The sequence below is a fragment of the Bos indicus genome, chromosome 1 (assembly GCF_029378745.1).
Source record: "Bos indicus isolate NIAB-ARS_2022 breed Sahiwal x Tharparkar chromosome 1, NIAB-ARS_B.indTharparkar_mat_pri_1.0, whole genome shotgun sequence".
In the NCBI taxonomy this organism is placed as follows: domain Eukaryota; kingdom Metazoa; phylum Chordata; class Mammalia; order Artiodactyla; family Bovidae; genus Bos; species Bos indicus.
In genome coordinates, this window is record NC_091760.1 from 97,684,556 (window position 1) to 97,703,141 (window position 18,586).

General features: G+C 39.6%; 1 protein-coding gene across 9 annotated transcripts in view; it reads right to left on the minus strand.

Moving 5' to 3' along the window:
• GPR160 (G protein-coupled receptor 160) overlaps nucleotides 1–18,586 on the minus strand; it is a 69,923-nt gene that overhangs the window by 12,105 nt on the left and 39,232 nt on the right. The window lies entirely within an intron of this gene.

Sequence of the window (18,586 nt, forward strand, 5' to 3'; positions counted from 1 at the left end):
GACCTTTGTTGGCAAAGTAATATCTCTGCTTTTGAATATGCTATCTAGGTTGGTCATAACTTTCCTTCCAAGGAGTAAGTGTCTTTTAATTTCATGGCTGCAGTCACCATCTGCAGTGATTTTGGATCCCAAAGGTTACAGGTGGGGAATTTTTGAAGTGTGTCCATATCCCACTGGAGATCAAAGAAGGTGACCTCAAAGAACTCTGGACTGACAACTGTGGACTGAGCAGAAGTTCTTTTTAAAGGCTATCTTGAAGATTATGACTCAAACACTGGAGGAACTATGGTGACTGGCAGTGGAAGGAATCAGAACATGTTAAATTCCTCAAAAATGTATTGACATATAATTTTGTCTGTGTCACACATAATTTTAAAAGCCCTTTACGCTTATAAATAAAGACATTGCAGAAAGAAATTAAAGAAGATCTAAATCAATGAAGGCATTTATGATGGATTGTAAGACTCAGCAAGTTTTTTTGTAGAAATTGGCAAGCTGATTCTACAATTTATATGGAAATATAAAGGACCCAACAGAGCCAAAATAATTTTTAAGAACAAAGTTGGTGAACTTACATTACCTGATTTTAAGAACTGTTATAAAGGTACAGAAATAAAAAGGGAGTATTAGCATAAGGGGGAGAAGAAAATGGCACCCCACTCCAGTATCCTTGCCTAGAGAATCCAGTGGACAGAGGAGCCTGGTGGGCTGCTGTCCACAGGGTCACACACAGTCAGACAGGACTGAAGTGACTTAGCATGCATGCATGCATGCATTGGAGAAGGAAATGGCAACCCATTCCAGTATTCTTGCCTGGAGAATCCCAGGGACAGAGGAGCCTGGTGGGCTGCTGTCCACAGGGTCACACACAGTCAGACACGACTGAAGTGACTTAGTAGCAGCAGCATTAGCATAAGGATGGGATTCCCAGTGGTAAAGAATCCGCCTACCAATGCAGGAGACACAAGAGACACAGGTTTGATCTCTGGGTTGGAAAGATTCCTTGGAGTAGGAAATGGCAACACACTCCAGTATTCTTCCCTGGAAAATTCAATAGACAGAGAAGCCTGAAGGGCTACATTCCATGGGGTCACATAGAGTCGGCAACAACTGAGCAGCATTTCTGTAAGGATAGTTCTATAAATCAATGGACCAGAAGAGAATCCAGTAGACTCACACATTTATGGTCAGTTGATTCTCAATAAACGGACAAGTTAATTAAGAAGAGGAAGGATAGTATTTTCTAAAAATGGTGCTGGAAAATGGATATCCATATGGATATATCCATATCCACAAAAATAAACTCCAAATGGATTATAAGGCTAACTGTAGAAGTGAAGCTGAAATTTGTAGAAGAATACAGAAGATCTTTGTGATCCCAGTAGGTGTATTAGTTTCCAAGGGCTGCCATAAAAAATTACCACTGGGTAGTCAAAACAACAGAAATTAATTTTCTCACAGTTCTGGGGGCCAGAAACCTGAAATCAAGGTCTCAGCACGGCTGTGCTTCCTCACAGCTCTAGAGGAGCATCCTTCCCTGCCTCTTGCAGTCTCTGGAGACTCATGGCACTCCTCGGCTTGCACCCTCGGGACACCTGTCTCTGCCTCCATCTTCACACGGACTGCTCCCCCGTGTTGTCTCTGTGTGTCCTCCCCTCTTCTTGTAAGAACCCTGGTCACTGCATTCAGGACCCTCCTTATTCTGGTATGAGTTTATCTTCATTACATCTGCAAAAACCTATTTCCAAATGAAGTTGCATTTCAGATAGATAACAATTTGGGGGAGCGTGACCCAAAGCTAGTGGAGGTGATGGAATTCCAGCTGAGCTATTTCAAATCCTAAAAGATGATGCTGTTAAGTGCTGCATTCAATATGCCAGCAAATTTGGAAAACTCAGCAGTAGCTGCAAGACTGAAAAAGGTCAGCTTTCACTCCAATTCCAAAGAAGGGCAATGCCAAAGAATGTTCAAAGTACCATACAATTGCGTTCATTTCACATGCTAGCAAGGTAATGCTCAAAATCCTTCAAGCTAGGCTTCAACAGTATGTGAACCAAGAACTTCCAGATGTTCAAGGTGGATTTAGAAAAGGTAGAGAAATCAGAGATCAAATTGTCAACATCTGCGGGATCATAGAAGCAAGAGAATTCCAGAAAAATATCTACTTCTGCTTCACTGACTACAGTAAAGTCTTTGACTGTGTAGATCACAACAAACTGTGGGAAATGCCTAGAGATGGGAATATCAGACCACCTTACCTGTCTCCTGTGAAACCTGTACGCAGATCAAGAAGCAACAGTTAGAATTGGACATGGAACAATGGACTGGTTCCAAACCGGGGAAGGAGTATGTCAAGGATACATTGTCACCCTGCTTATTTAACTTACATGCAGAGTACATCATGTGAAACGCTGGGCTGGATGAATGACAAGCTAGAATCAAGACTGCGGAAAGAAATACCAACACTCAGATACGATGATATCACTCTAATGGCAGAAAGTGAAGAGGAACTAAAGAGCCTCTTGATGAGGGTGAAGGAGAGTGAAAATGCTGGCTTAAAACTCAACATTCAAAAAACTAAGATCATCGCATCTGGTCCCAACACTTCATGTCATATAGATGGGGGAAACAGCAACAGATTTTATCTTCTTGGACTCCAAAATTACTGTGGACAGTGACTACAGCCATGAAATTAAAAGACTCTTGCTCCTTAGAAGAAAAGCTATGACAAACCTAGACAGTGTATTAAATAGCAGAGACATCACTTTGCTGACAAATGTCCTGAATAGTCAAAGCTATGGCTTTTCCTGTAGTCATGTATGGATGTGAGCACTGGACCAAGGCTGAGCACTGAAGAATTGATGCTTTTGAACTGTGGTGTTGGAGAAGACTCTTCTTGGACAGCAAGGACATCAAACCAGTCAATACTAAAGGAAATCAACCCTGAATATTCATTGGAAGGACTGATGCTAAAGCTCCAATACTTTGGCCACCTGATGTGAAGAGCTGACTCACTGGAAAAGACTCTGATACTGGGAAAGACTGAAGGCAGGAGGAGAAGGGGACGACAGAAGATGAGATGGTTGGATGGCATCATTGACTCAATGGACTCTGGAGACAGTGAAGGACAGGGAAGCCTAGTACACTGCAGTCCATAGGGCCACAAAGAGCTGGACATGACTTAGTGACTCAGAAACAAATGGACATCCACAACAGTAGTCAAGGCTTTCTCAGCATGTGCACATGTGTTCATGCACACACGCAGGCTGATAAATTGGACTCAGTTAAAAAGCAAATATTTACTTCTCTTTAAAAGCATAGTTAAGAAAAACAAAACCTACAGACTTTACAGTGAGATGATATTCAGAGTTATCTTATCAATGACTTAGACCCAGAATAAAAACAGACTCTTATAACTCTAAGATAATTAGCCTTTCAAAAAATGGGCCAAAGATCTGAACAGACGTGTTCAGGAAACAAAGACCACATGAGATACTGTTGCATACCCACTAGAGGAGCTAAAATTTAAAGACTGACAATATGTGTGTTGACAAGAATGTAGAACAATCTGAAAGTGTTTAAACAGTTTGCAGATTTCTCAACATCGTTAACATTTGATTACCATTTTATCCAATAATCCTCCTCCTAGGTATTCACCCAAGAAAAATGAAGATGTATGTCCACAAAGAGAGACTTGGACACAAACGTGTGTGGCAGCTTGATTCATCATGGCTCCAAAACCCACACCACACATCCACCAACAGGCGAATGGATAAACAAACTGTGTGTTAAGTTGCTTCAGTGATGGCTGACTCTTTGCAACCCTACGGACCACAGCCCATCAGGCTCCTCCTCTGTCCACAGGATTCTTCAGGCAAGACCCAGGGATCAAACCCAAGTCTTTTTTTTGTCTCCTGCATTGGCAGGTGGATTCTTCACCACTAGCACCACCTAAACAGTAGTATACCCATGAAGTGAAGTGAAGTTGCTCAGTCGTGTCCGACTCTTTGCGACCCCATGGACTGTAGGCTACCAGGCTTCTCCATCCATGGGATTTTCCAGGCAACGGTACTGGAGTGGGTTGCCATCTCCTTCTCCAGGGGATCTTCCTGACCCAGGAATCAAACCTGGGTCTCCTGCATTGCAGGCAGATGCTTTACCCTCTGAGCCACCAAGAATGGCTAGTATACCCATAGAATATACTTTTTATGGATAGAAAGTAGAATAGCAGTAGAACAGGACTAAAGGAATAAAGTACTGATACATGCTACACAGGGATAAATTGAAAAAACATGCTGAAAGAAAACATCCTAACACAAAATAGTACAGACTGTATAATTCCAATTATATGGAATTATAGAAGAGCAGAACTAATCTATAGGGTCAGACAGACCATCAGTAGAAACCTAGGGCCAGGCTGGGGCAGAGGCACCAGGGAACTTTTTTGTAGAGATGAAGATGTAATTTATTTGGATTGAGATGGTGGTTCAACAAGTTAATATACATCTTTCAAAATTCAAACCGAACATGGAAATGGGTATGTTTTGTTTATTTATTTTTAACGCTTTCATCTCACAATATTAAATTTAAAAGTAAAAATCTAGAATTAATTTAAATATTCAGCAACAGGAAATTGGCTATATAAGCTATGACACAACCTCCAATGAAGCTGTTTCTTTCCTTTCCAAGAAAACAGGAACAGGAACATAAGTATCACATTGGAGCTTGCTACGGGCTTCCTAGGTGGCTCAATTGAACAGAATCTGCCCGCCAAGCAGGAGACTCAGGTTCGATCTCTGGGTTGGGAAGATCCCTTGGAGAAGAAAATGGCAACTCACTCTAGTATTCTTGCCTGGGAAATCCCATGGACAGAGGAGCCTGGTGGGCTACACTCCATGGGGTTGCGAAGAGTCAGACATGACTTAGCAACTAAACAACAGCAGCAAGGAGCTTATTATAAATACAGAATCTCAGGCTCCAACTTGGAGCTGTTGAATCAATCAGCATTTTTAATAAAATCTTCAGATGAGTCATATATACTGATAATAGACTGAAGAATGCCAGCAACAGAGAAAGCACAGTGGCAATCTAATTTATACTTCAGGGCCCCCAAAAGACTAAGGAATTGTTGGCCCAGGTAGCTTTGAAAAGGGATGCAAAGATGGGGCTAAAAACAAGAGGATTACCTGCAAATTAAATAAACAGATCTGAGATTCCTTCCCCAATTCAATGCAACAGGTAACAGTCTCTCTCAAACTGTGGAATAAGAATGGAGGTGTTCTCTGGCATGGGGAACACAGAGTCTCTAGACTATGGCAAGAGTTGACCATGAAGGGCTACCAGGCTGAAAACAGACTCTGAGTAAAACTATGCACATTAAAAGTTGAGACCTCCCCAGCCTTCTTTTCCCCACTTAGATTGCAAGAATACCATTTTCACAAAACATAAAGATCCAAACATCCTTCTCTAGGGATCAATCCAGGAAGAAATAGGAAAGACACTGACACTTAAGTAAACTTACCAGATTATGATCTACTCATAAGTATGACCACACATCCACAGATTCTCAGACATTCGAAGAAAATCTCTACAATGAAAAGTCAAACCCACAAGCAGATAAACAGATAACTTGTAGAAAAGAGACACAGTACTAGAAGAAAACATTATTTAAAAACTCATTGTTTTCAGGGAGAAGGTGCTGCATTCACGAAACAAAAAGAGGAAGCTATGTCCAACCACCACCACAGAAAAGAAATCACTCCTGGAAGATAAAAATCTGATGGCAGAAATGATAAGCTGAACTGTAGAGTTAGAAAATAAAGTTCAGGAAATTTCCCAGAAAATGTAGAACAAAAAGATAAAGGATAAGAAAACAGAAAACCAATCCAGCAGGTGGGAAATCGGAACAAGAGAAGTCACAGAAAGAGAATAAACTGGAAAGAAGGGAATCAAGGAAGAAAAGGGTGTACCATTTTCCAGAACTGAAAGTTTTTCAAGACTGAAAACCTTCCACCTTGATGGAAGAAAATAGACCTATGCTGATATACATCAGATATTTCGAAACAGTGATAACAGAAGAGAAGAAATAACCAGTTTCCCAAGAGAAAACAAATTTTATACAAAGAATTAAGGGATAGAATGGATCCCTTGAAAACAGGTAAATTAAGGAAAAAAATACAGGATTTATGCTGCCTTATATGAGGCGTACCACTAGGTAACCAAGTAGAGGATGAGGGGAAGCAGCTCTTTATGGAGTGTTCCAACTTATACATGAAAAATAAGTTGTAGACCTGAAACTCCACCCATGAATTAACAGCTGCTGGCATTGAGCACCTATGGCTGTGACTGTCACAGCAGGAGAGGAACCGAATGTTCTGTGCCTTCTACAGGCTGAACCTGAGTCTGCAAATCTCTGGATCCAGCTGCCAATTTGCAAGAAATGCAAGGGACACAAAACTGGAAACAATCCAGACTTCGATCAATGAGTGAATGGATAAACAAGAGTGGAGAGTGGAGACCCATGCAGTGGATCACTACTGAGCAATAAAAAGGAGGAGCTATCAATACATGCAACAGTACAGACGAGTCTCAAAGTAACTATGCTGAGTGGGAGAGGCCAGGCAAAAACCAGAATGCATGCTGCGTGATTCCATTTGCATAAAATCTCAGAAAACACAAACTCATCTAGAATGACAGAAAGCAGGTATTATTTGCGGAGGAGATATGAGTGGGAGAAGGAGGAAATTACAGAGGGCCACAGGGAACTCTGGGGTAATAAATGTGTTTACTCTCCTGATGCTGGTGGTGTTTTATGGGTATCATGGGTATATGGTATCAAACTGTACACATTAGATATGTGCAGTTATAGTATGTAAGTTATACTTCAATAAAGCTGTCTTTAAACAAGGTAATGAACACAGAGGGACTATTGAGCTGCACGATGAGTGTGCAATCAGCGAAAGTCACAGTGGTAAACCCTAAAGGTCAAGTGGTCCAGTTCTTCAATAGAAGGAATGGAGACGTGATCTATACATTAAAACAGAGACGTGAAAGACCTCTCAAATACTTTTCAAAGAAAGTGTAGGACTAAAGTCTCCAGGGACAAACACTTGGGTGATAAAACTACTTTTTAGAAATGCAAGAAAGCCTTCTCAAATGTAAAAAAGAATGAAAGAATGGCATTTGCAGCAACATGGATGGACAGAGGTTATCATACTAAGTCAAGTAAAGAGAAAAATATCATATGATATCACATATGTGACATCTAAAATATGACATACATGAATTATCCATGAAATGGAAACAGACTCACAGATAAACAGAACAGACTTCTGTTTGCCAAGGGGGTGGGGAGATGGTGAAGGGATGCTGTGGGAGTTTGGAATTAGCAAATGGAAACTAGTATATAAAGGATGGATAGACAAGGCCTAGGATCAGGCTCTTCAACAACCAGAAGCCAGAAATACCTTTAATGGATTGCTAAATTTAACCAAATAATAACAACACTTTCTGACATAAAAACTATAGGAAAAATTAAAAGAAAATAAATTGGGAAAAAAATATAAAATATAATCTCTTACAAATCAACCAGAGAAAAGATCAGAAGTCCAACAGTGAAATAGTAAAAAGAGCGAAGGACTGGAAGAGACAATTCACAAAAATGGAAAATGAGCTATTAAATATATGAAAAGGTATCAACATCACTCATACAGAAAACCAGAAATTTAAACTATCCTGTCTGTTTCTTAAAAAGATAGGCACCCTCCCAAATTTGTCAATAGTGTATATCTGTGAGACTTGTAGCAGTATAACTGGAAAACCTCCTTTGGAAAGCAATTTGAAAATATCTATCAAAGCTGCAAACGTATGTGTATGTCCTTTGAGCCAACAATTCCACTCCTAAGGATATATCCTACAGATTCACTTTCAGGCATGAAAAAATGTCTATAAGATTATTCATGGAAGCACTGTTTATTTTAACAAAGGAATGGAAATAATCTAAATATCCATCAACAAGGAAACAGTTGAATAAATTCATCCAATGCAATACTACACAGTTATTTTTTAAAAAGAAACTCTCCAGATACTGACATGGACATGTCTCTGAGACACATTAAGGAAAAAGTCAAGATACAGAACAGTGCATAGAACACACCACCATTTGTGTAAAAGCGGTAAGAAAAAAAAAACAAAACACATAGTTCCACATATGCATAAAGAAATCCTGGAAAGACACTTAAGAAGTCAAAAACAATGATAAATGGGCAGGAACTTGTCAGATGGGGTCATGATGGGATGGAGACTTTAATACACTTTACCTACTATTAAAATTCTCCTAACCAAGGATCATACGAGACTACTATAAACAACTATGTGCCAATAAAATGGACAACTTGGAAGATATGGACAAATTCTTAGAAAAGTATAACCTTCCAAAACTGAACCAGGAAGAAACAGAAAATATGGACCGATCAATCACAAGCACAGAAATTGAAACTGTAATAAAAAATCTTCCAACAAACAAAAGCCCAGGGCCAAATGGCTTCACAGGAAAATTCCACCAAAAGTATAGAGAAGAGCTAACACCTGTCCTGCTCAACTCTTCCATAAAATTGCAGAGGAAGGAAAACTCTCAAACCCATCTACGAGGCCACCATCACCCTGATACCAAAAAAATGGACAAAGATGCCACAAAAAAAGAAAATTATAGGCCAACATCACTGATGAACATAGATGCAAAAATCCTCAACAAAATTATAGTCAACAGAACTCAACAATACATTAAAAAGATGATACATCATGATCAAGTGGTTTTTATTCCAGGGATGTAAGGATTCTCCAATATATACAAATCAATCAATGTGATACAAATTGAAAAATAAGAACCATACGATCATCTCAAAAGATGCAAAGAAAGCCTTTGACAAAATTCAACACCTATTTATGATAAAAAAAAAAAAACTCTCCAAAAATAGACATAGAAGCAACATACCTCACATAATAAAGGCCATATATGAGAAACCCAAAGCCAACATTATCCTCAGTGGTGAAAAATCAAAAGCATTTCCTCTAAAATCAGGAACAATACAAGGGTACCCACTCTCCCCACTATTACTCAACATAATTTTGGAAGTCCTAGCCACAGCAATCAGAAAAATAAATTAAAGGAATCCAGAATGGAAAAGAAGAAGTAAAATGCTCACTGTTCGCAGATGACTTGATTCTCTTTATAGAAAACCCTAAAGAAGCCACCAGAAAATCACTACAGTATGAATGAATACAGTATATACAGTATTGTAAACAACAATGAATACAGTAAAGTCACAAGATATTAAATTAATATACAAATCCATTGCGTTCTTACACACTAACAATGAAAAATCAAAAAGAAAAATTAAGGAAACAACCCCATTCACCATGGCAACAAGAGGAATAAAATATTTAGGAATAAATGTACCTAAAGAGACAAAAGGCCTACATGCAGAAAGCTATAAGATGCAGATAAAAGAAATCCGACAGGGGCGGTCCTAAGATGGCGGAGGAGGAATAGGACGGGGAGACCACTTTCTCCCCCACAAATTCATCAAAAGGACATTTAAACGCTGAATAAATTCCACAAAAAAAACTTCTGAATGCTGGCAGAGGACATCAGGCACCCAGAAAAGCAGCCCAGTGTCTTCAAAAGGAGGTAGGAAAAACTATAAAAGACAAAAAAAGAGACAAAAGAGGTAGGGATGGAGCTCCGTCCCGGGAAGGGAGTCTTAAAAAGAGAGAAGTTTCCAAACACCAGGAAACACTCTCAGTGCCGAGTCTGTGGAGAGCCTTGGAACCACAGAGGGCAACATAACAGGGAGGAAAAATAAATAAATAATTAAAACCCACAGATTACGAGCCCAAGGGTAACTCCCCCAGCGGAGAAGCAGCGCAGATGCCTGCGCTGGCCACTAGCAAGCGGGGGCTGGGCAGGGAGGCGCGGGCTGCACTGCTTAGAGTAAGGACCGGGACTGAATGCCCCAAGAGCAATCTGAGGGAACTAACATGGGCTAGCAAACCAGACTGTGGGATAGCTACCACGCGAAAAGCCCTAACCTAAGACACCGCAGGCCCACTCACAGAACAAAGGACTGAGCAGAGCTAGGCAGCTGCAGACCGGCCCATCACCCCCCTCCGGTGACAGGCAGCCAGAGCTGGAAGCGGGCAATCACAGCCCCAGAGAGACATTATCTATCAAACTGCAAGCAGGCTTCTTTGCTAACTAAGACTTCTTGGGGTTCTGGACGGTCAACATCCACCTGAGAAGGTGCGCTGGTTGTACACCCAGAAAACTGAGCGGCAGGGACGGAGGAGGCGATAAGTCGCAGCAACTGGGCTCGCCAAACACCTCATCACCTGAGCTGCTCGGACCTGGGAAGGGCACAAAATGCAGGCCCAGGAGTCTGGGCCTCTGAGGACTACCTGAGTACCTGAACCTGAGCGGCTTAGACCTGGGAGGTGCATGCAGCCCACGGCCGGCCTCAGACGGTTCCCGGCAGAGCAACCTAGAGCCTGAGCAGTGTGGGCAGGGAGGGCACACGTGCCGTGAGCCGGAGCAGGCCCAGTGTGGCTGAGACACTGCGAGCACATGCCAATGTTAATCTGTTTGCAGCGCCCCTCCCTCCCAACAGCATGACTGAACAAGTGAGCCTAAAAAAGTGTCCACCACCGCCCCCTTGTGTCAGGGCAGAAATCAGACACTGAAGAGACCAGCAAACAGAAGCTAAAACCAAGGGAACAGCCTTGGAAGTGACAGGTGCAATAGATTAAAACCCTGTCATTAGTACCGAATACATAGGAAGGGGCCTATAGATCTTGAGAAATATAAGCTGGACCAAGGAACTATCCAAAAATGAACTGACCCCACACTGCCCACAACAACACCAGAGAAAGTCCTAGATATATTTTTACTATTTTTACTATCATTCTTTTTTTTTTTAATTTTTAAAAATTTTAAGTCCTCTATTACTCCTTTAATTTTCATTTTTATAACCTATTACTTTGCAAAAAAAAAAAAAGAGAGAGACCCTATTTTTTAAAGTAAACTTCATATATATATATATATATTTATAATTTTTGTGGCTGTTTTTTTTTTTTCTTTTCTTTAATATAGTATTTTTGAAAATTCAACCTCTACTCTAGATTTTTAATTTTTGCTTTTTGGTATTTGTTACCAATTTTGTACCTTTAAGAACCTAATAATCTTCAGTACCCATTTTTACTTGGGAGCGAGATTACTGGCTTGACTGCTCTCCCCCTCTTTGGACTCTTTTTCTCCACCAGGTCGCCTCTATCTCCTCCCTCCCTCTTCTCTTCTGTACCCAACTCTGTGACTCTCTGTGTGTTCCAGACATTGGAGAACACTTAGGGAACTGATTACTGGCTGGATCTGTTTCTCTCCTTTGGATTCCCTTCTTTTATCCTCCTGGCCACCTCTGTCTCCTTCCTCCCTCTTCTCTTCTCTGTGTAACTCCCTGAACATCTCTTAGCGGTCCAGACTGTGGAGCGCACATAAGGAAGTGATTACTGGCTAGCTTGCTCTCTGCTCTTTTGATTCCACCTCATCTCATTCGGGTTACCTCTAACTCCCTCCTCCCTCTTCTCTTCTCCATGTAACTCTGTGAACCTCTCTGGGTGTCCTTCACTGTGGAGAAACTTTTCATATTTAACCTAGATGTTTTATCAACAGTGTTGTATAGATGGAGAAGTCTAGAGACTACTATAAAATTAAGAATGAAAACCAGAAGCAAGTGGCTGAAGTCCAAATCCTGAGAACACCAGAGAACTCCTGACTCCAGGGAATATTAATCGACAGGAGCTCATCAAATGCCTCCATACCTACACTGAAACCAAGCACCACCCAAGGGCCAACAAGTTCCAGAGCAAGACATACCAAGCAAATTATCCAGCAACACAGGAACACATCCCTGAGCTTCAATATACAGGCTTCCCAAAGTTACTCCAAACCCATTGACATTTCATAACTCATTACTGGACACTTCATTGCACTCCAGAGAGAAGAAACCCAGCTCCACCCACTAGAACACCGACACAAGCTTCCCTAACCAGGAAACCTTGACAAGCCACCCGTGCAACCCCACCCACAGCGAGGCAACTCCACAATAAAGAGAACTCCACAAACTGCCAGAACACAGAAAGGCCACCCCAAACACAGCAATATAAACAAGATGAAGAGACAGAGGAATACCCAGCAGGAAAAGGAACAGGATAAATGCCCACCAAACCAAACAAACGAGGAAGAGATAGGGAATCTACCTGATAAAGAATTCCGAATAATGATAGTGAAATTGAGCCAAAATCTTGAAATAAAAATGGAATCACAGATAAATAGCCTGGAGACAAGGACTGAGAAGATGCAAGAAAGGTTTAACAAGGACCTAGAAGAAATGAAAAAGAGTCAATATATAATGAATAATGCACTCTGGAGGCAACAAATAGTAGAATAATGGAGAGAGAAGATAGGATTAGTGAAGTAGAAGATAGAATGGTAGAAATAAATGAATCAGAGAGGATAAAAGAAAAACGAATTAAAAGAAATGAAGACAATCTCAGAGACCTCCAGGACAATATTAAACGCCCCAACATTCGAATCATAGGAGTCCCAGAAGAAAAAGACAAAAAGAAAGACCATGAGAAAATACTTGAGGAGATAATAGTTGAAAACTTCCCTAAAATGGGGAAGGAAATAATCACCCAAGTCCAAGAAACCCAGAGTCCCAAACAAGATAAACCCAAGGCGAAACACCCCAAGATACATATTAATCAAATTAACAAAGGTCAAACACAAAGAACAAATATTAAAAGCAGCAAGGGAAAAACAACAAATAACACACAAGGGGATTCCCATAAGGATAACAGTTGATCTTTCAACAGAAACTCTTCAGGCCAGGAGGGAATGGCAGGACATACTTAAAGTGAGGAAAGAAAATAACCTACAGCCCAGATTACTGTACCCAGCAAGGATCTCATTCAAACATGAAGGAGAAATCAAAAGCTTTACAGACAAGCAAAAGCTGAGAGAATTCAGCACCACCAAACCAGCTCTCCAACAAATGCTAAAGGAGATTCTCTAGACAGGAAACACAAAAAGGGTGTATAAACTTGAACCCAAAACAATAAAGTAAATGGCAACGGGATCATACTTATCAATAATTACCTTAAACATAAATGAGTTGAATGCCCCAACCAAAAGACAAAGACTGGCTGAATAGATACAAAAACAAGATCCCTATATATGTTGTCTACAAGAGACCCACTTCAAAACAGGGGACACATACAGACTGAAAATGAAGGGCTGGAAAAAGATATTCCACGCAAACAGAGACCAAAAGAAAGCAGGAGTAGCAATACTCATATCAGATAAAATAGACTTTACAACAAATGCTGTGAAAAGAGACAAAGGACACTACACATAATGATCAAAGGATCAATCCAGGAAGAAAATAAAACAGTTATAAATAAATATATATGCATCCAACATAGGAGCACCACAATATGTAAGACAAATGCTAACAAGTATGAAAGGGGAAATTAACAATAACACAATAATAGTGGGAGACTTTAATACCCCACTCACACCTATGGTTAGATCAGCTAAACAGAAAATTAACAAGGAAACACAAACTTTAAATGATACAATAAACCAGCTAGACCTAATTGATATCTATAGGACATTTCATCCCAAAACAATGAATTTCACCTTTTTCTCAAGCACACATGGAACCTTCTCCAGGATAGATCACATCCTGGGCCATAAATCTAGCCTTGGTAAATTCAAAAAAATTTAAATCATTCCAAGCATCGTTTCTGACCATAATGCAGTAAGATTAGATCTCAATTACAGGAGAAAAACTATTAAAAATTGCAACATATGGAGGCTGAACAACACGCTGCTGAATAACCAACAAATCACAGAAGAAATAAAAAAAGACATCAAAATATGCATAGAAACAAATGAAAATGAAAACACAACAACCCAAAACCTGTGGGATACTGTAAAAGCAGTGCTAAGGGAAAAGTTCATAGCAATACAGGCATACCTCAAGAAACAAGAAAAAAGTCAAATAAATAACCTAACTCTACACCTAAAGCAACTAGAAAAGAAGAAATGAAGAACCCCAGGGTTAGTAGAAGGAAAGAAATCTTAAAAATTAGGGCAGAAATAAATGCAAAAGAAACCAAAGAGACCATAGCAAAAGTCAACAAAACCAAACACTGGTTCTTTGAAAGGATAAATAAAATTGACAAACCATTAGCCAGACTCATTAAAAAACAAAGGAAGAAAAATCAAATCAATAAAATTAGAAATGAAAATGGACAGATCACAACAGACAACACAGAAATACAAAGGATCATAAGAGACTATGATCAGCAACTATATGCCAATAAAATGGACAACTTGGAAGAAATGGACAAATTCTTAGAAAAGTACAACTTTCCAAAACGGAACCAGGAAGAAATAGAAAATCTTAACAGACCCATCACAAGCATGGAAATTGAAACTGTAATCACAAATCTTCCAGCAAACAAAAGCCCAGGTCCAGACGGCTTCACAGCTGAATTCTACTAAAAATTTAGAGAAGAGCTAACATCTATCCTACTCAAACTCTTCCGGAAAAGTGCAGAGGAAGGTAAACTTCCAAACTCATTCTATGAGGCCACCATCACCCTAATACCAAAACCAGACAAAGATGCCACAAAAAAAGAAAACTACAGGCCAATATCACTGATGAACATAGATGCAAAAATCCTTAACAAAATTCTAGCAATCAGAATCCAACAACACATTGAAAAGATCATACATCAATGACCAAGTGGGCTTTATCCCAGCGATGCAAGGATTCTTCAATATCCGCAAATCAATCAATGTAATACACCACATTAACAAATTGAAAAATAAAAGCCATATGATTATCTCAATAGATGCAGAGAAAGCCTTTGACAAAATTCAACATCCATTTATGATAAAAACTCTCCAGAAAGCAGGAATAGAAGGAACATACCTCAACATAATAAAAACTATATATGACAAACCCACAGCAAACATTATCCTCAAAGGTGAAAAATTGAAAGCATTTTCCCTAAAGTCAGGAACAAGACAAGGGTGCCCACTTTCACCACTACTATTCAACATAGTTTTGGAAGTTTTAGCCACAGCAATCAGAGCAGAAAAAGAATAAAAGGAATCCAAATTGGAAAAGAAGAAGTAAAACTCTGACTGTTTGCAGATGACATGATCCTCTACATAGAAAACCCTAAAGACTCCACCAGAAAATTACTAGAGCTAATCAATGAATATAGTAAAGTTGTAGGATATAAAAACAACACACAGAAGTCCCTTGCATTCCTATACACTACTAATGAGAAAATAGAGAAATTAAGGAAACAATTCCATTCACCATTGCAACGAAAAGAATAAAATACTTAGGAATAGATCTACCTAAAGAAACTAAAGACCTACATATAGAAAACTATAAAACACTGGTGAAAGAAATCAAAGAGGACACTAATAGATGGAGAAATATACCACGTTCATAGATTGGAAGAATCAATATAGTGAAAATGAGTATACTATCCAAAGCAATCTATAGAGTCAATGCAATCCCTATCAAGCTACCAATGGTATTTTTCACAGAGCTAGAACAAATAATTTCACAATTTGTATGGAAATACAAAAAACCTCAAATAGCCAAAGCAATCTTGAGAAAGAAGAATGGAACTGGAAGAATCAACCTGCATGACTTTAGGCTCTACTACAAAGCCACAGTCATCAAGACAGTATGGTACTGGCACAAAGACAGAAATATAGATCAGTGGAACAAAACAGAAAGCCCAGAGATAAATCCACGCACCTATGAACACCTTATCTTTGATAAAGGAGGCAAGAATACACAATGGGTTAAAGATAATCTCTTTAACAAGTGGTGCTGGGAAAACTGGTCAACCACTTGTAAAAGAATGAAACTAGAACACTTTCTAACACCATACACAAAAATAAACTCAAAATGGATTAAAGATTTAAATGTAAGACCAGAAACTATAAAACTCCTAGAGGAGAACATAGACAAAACACTCTCTGACATCAATCACAGCAGGATCCTCTATGATCCACCTCCCAGAATATTGGAAATAAAAGCAAAAATAAACAAATGGGACCTAATTAAAATTAAAAGCTTCTGCACAACAAAGAAAATTATAAGCAAGGTGAAAAGACAGCCTTCAGAATGGGAGAAAATAATAGCAAATGAAGCAACTGTCAAAGAATTAATCTCAAAAATATACAAGCAACTCCTGCAGCTCAATTCCAGAAAAATAAACAACCCAATCAAAAAATGGGCCAAAGAACTAAACAGACATTTCTCCAAAGAAAACATACAGATGGCTAACAAACACATGAAAAAATCCTCAACATCACTCATTATCAGTTCAGTACAGTTCAGTTCAGTCGCTCAGTCGTGTCCGACTCTGCGACCCCATGAATCGCAGCATGCCAGGCCTCCCTGTCCATTACCAACTCCCGGAGTTCACTCAACTCACGTCCATTGAGTCAGTGATGCCATCTAGCCATCTCGTCTTCTGTCGTCCCCTTCTCTCACTGCCCCCAATCCCTCCCAGCATCAGAGTCTTTTCCAATGAGTCAACTCTTTTCATGAGGTGGCCAAAGTACTGGAGTTTCTGCTTTAGTATCATTCCTTCCAAAGAAATCCCAAGGCTGATCTGCTTCAGAATGGACTGGTTGGATCTCCTTGCAGTCCAAGGGACTCTCAAGAGTCTTCTCCAACACCACAGTTCAAAAGCATTAAGAAATGCAAATCAAAACCACAATGAGGTACCATTTCACGCCAGTCAGAATGGCTGCTATCCAAAAGTCTACAAGCAATAAATGCTGGAGAGGGTGTGGAGAAAAGGGAATCCTCTTACACTGTTGGTGGGAATGCAAACTAGTACAGCCACTATGGAGAACAGTGTGGAGATTCCTTAAAATACTGGAAATAGAACTGCCTTATGACCCAGCAATCCCACTGCTGGGCATACACACTGAGGAAACCAGAATTGAAAAAGACACGTACCCCAATGTTCATCACAGCACTGTTTATAATAGCCAGGACATGGAAGCAACCTAGATGTCCACTGGCAGACGAATGGATAAGAAAGCTGTGGTACATACACACAATGGAGTATTACTCAGCCATTAAAAAGAATACATTTGAATCAGTTCTAATGAGGTGGATGAAACTGGAGCCTTTTAAGCCAGAAAGAAAAACACCAATACAGTATACTAATGCATACATATGGAATTAGGAAGATGGTAACAATAACCCTGTATGCGAGACAGCAAAAGAGACACGGATGTATAGAACAGTCTTTTGGACTCTGTGGGAGAGAGAGAGGGTGGGATGATTTGGGGGAATGGCATGGAAACATGTATAATATCATATAGGAAACAAATTGCCAGTCCAGGTTCGATACAGGATCCTTGGGGCTGCTGCACTGGGATGACCTGGAGGGATGGTATGGGGAGGGAGGTGGGAGGGGGGTTCAAGATGGGGAACACGTGTACACCCGTGGTGGATTCATGTTGATGTGTGGAAGAACCAATAAAATATTGTAAAGTAAAAAAAATAAAACAAAACAAACAAAAAAAAGAAATCAGACAATGCAAACAGATGAAGAGATATACTATATTCCTGGACTGGAAGAATCAATATAGTGAAAATGACTTAAACCAAAGCAATCTACAAATTCAATGCAATCCCTATTAAACTACCTACAGTATTTTTTCACAAAACTAGAACAAATAATTTCATAATTTGTATGGAAACACAAAAGACCCCAAAAAGCCAAAGTAATCTTGAGAAACAAGAATGGAACTGGAGGAATCAACCTTCTTGACTTCAGATTAAACTATAAAGCCACAGTCATGAAGACAGTATGGTACTGGCAGAAAAACAGAAATATAAACCAACGGAACAAGATAGAAAGCCCGAAGATAAATCCACGCACCCATGGACACCTTGTCTTTGACAAAGGAGGCAAAAATTTACAATAGAGAAAAGACAGTCTCTTCAACAAGTGGTGGTAGGAAAAATGGACAGCTGCATGTAAAAGAATGAAGTTAGAACACTTCTTAATACCATACACAAAAATAAACTAAAAATGGATTAAAGACCCAAATGGAAGACCCAAAGCTCTCAGAGGGAAACACAGGCAGAACACTCTCTGATGTAAATCACAGCAAGATCCTCTATGATCTACCTCCCAGAGTAATGGAAATAAAAACAAAAACAAATAGGACCTTCTTAAAAGCTTTAAGTGAAGGAAAACAATGAAGGAAAATATTAGAAAGGTGAAATGACAACCCTCAGAATGGGAGAAAATAAAAGCAAATGAAACAACTGACAAAGAATTAATCTCCAAAATATACAAGCAGCTCATGCAGCTCAATATCAGAAAAACAAACAACCCAATCAAAAAGTGGACAGAAGACCTGAACAGACCTCTCTCCAAAGAAGACATGCAGATGGCTAAACAC